Source organism: Solanum tuberosum, unplaced genomic scaffold (assembly GCF_000226075.1).
Source record: "Solanum tuberosum cultivar DM 1-3 516 R44 unplaced genomic scaffold, SolTub_3.0 scf00292, whole genome shotgun sequence".
Taxonomy (NCBI): Eukaryota; Viridiplantae; Streptophyta; class Magnoliopsida; order Solanales; family Solanaceae; genus Solanum; species Solanum tuberosum.
This window is the reverse complement of record NW_006239216.1, coordinates 273,691-275,300: the sequence shown is the minus strand read 5'-3', so window position 1 is coordinate 275,300 and position 1,610 is coordinate 273,691.

Below are 1,610 nucleotides of genomic sequence, written 5' to 3'. Positions count from 1 at the left end.
GCTTTTGAGAAATGAACTCAACTTACACTCTTGACTTAACTTGAGTCTTGAGACTCTTTACTTAGCTTGAAACTCTAAGCTCTTTGCTTGACTTGAAACTTGAGTCTAAAAATGAAGTTAAAACGTTCAATGAAGACTCTTGAAAAGCTTGGAAGACTTGCTTGAACTAACTTCTTAACCTAACTTGACTTGACTTTAACTTCTCTTTAACTTGATACTAACTTGCCTTGAATTGAACTATGGATTCAAGGTATATGATCACACGTATTTAGACGAGTTCGGGATGTTTAGAAACACTTTGGGGTGTGGGAAACAACTAGGGAACATAGGTATAACACCTAGGAACATGCATGAGAAGGCATGGAAAGAATGGGAAAGCTTGGCGCTCTTGGCGCTATGAGTGGCGCGCCGCCCCAAGGGCTGGGCTTCTCTTGGGGCGCGATGACAGGCGCGACGCGCCAATCCCCTTGCCCAGAAACTCGACTTTTCTCCCTCTTTTCTTCAACTTTAAATCATCCTTACTGCAAAGGATCTAACCCCAAACACTAAGGATCATCATATCCCTCAACATACCATGGATTACAACTCAAAACACAACCCAATCATGTCTCACAACCAACAACAACTTCAACAACACAACTAACAACATCAACAACAACCAACAACTTCAACAACAAACCCAATCTTTCCTCAAATCATAAAATGAGCTTGGTGTGTGGGGGAAAGGATCAACCCACACAAAGAACTCACATACCTTGATAGGGATCACCCTCGACGATAATCCACGTAGATCTTTAAAAGAATTAGCTAGGGAAAAGACCAAAATGCCCTTAAAATTTCTGGACGGATTCCCTGCCAACTGCCCAACTTTCAATGGCCATAACTCGCTCATACGAACTCGGAATTGAGCAAACTCGGTGGCGTTGAAAAGATCGTTCCACAAGCTTCACAACCATAACTGGAAATACTCCTAAATCATCCTGAGTAGGAGTTACGACTGCTCAATGTTGGCCAAAATTCACTGATTTCCATACTTAGCAAAATTTCCAAAACTTTAAAATTCTTTTCAAAAAATGAAAATTTCCAATAAGCCTCTTCAATTATTTCACATTGCCGGATGTTACATATTTATTGTTGTATTGACATGCATGTGCTCTTTTTTGTGGTCCATTTCTTTATAATATAGGTCTTCTAAGGTTTCATTCTATTTGTTTTATGTTTTGGGGTGTTTGGGGGGACATATGACTTTATTTTTTAGTTCTTTTGTTGGTGATTTTGCATTAATTTGATTGTCATGTCGGTTGAAAGTAGAATTTCTTTTGTTGATTTAGGGTCGTTTAGTTTGGAACAAAATATTTTGGGATTAATTATCGTGGTATAAGTTATTCAGGATAAATTATCCATGTAAATGGGATAACTTTTTTCATCTCTATATTAAAAATGGTGGGATAAATAATTTAAGGACTATCTAATACCTCTAACCAAATGTGGGGTAAAATAATACTACATAGTCAGTCGCACTATTTTGGTTGCATTTGTGGTTTTGAGGTTTTTTTTATGTTTGAATAGGTCCATATAATAGCTTGTGAGTTGTGACCGATTGTCTCAAA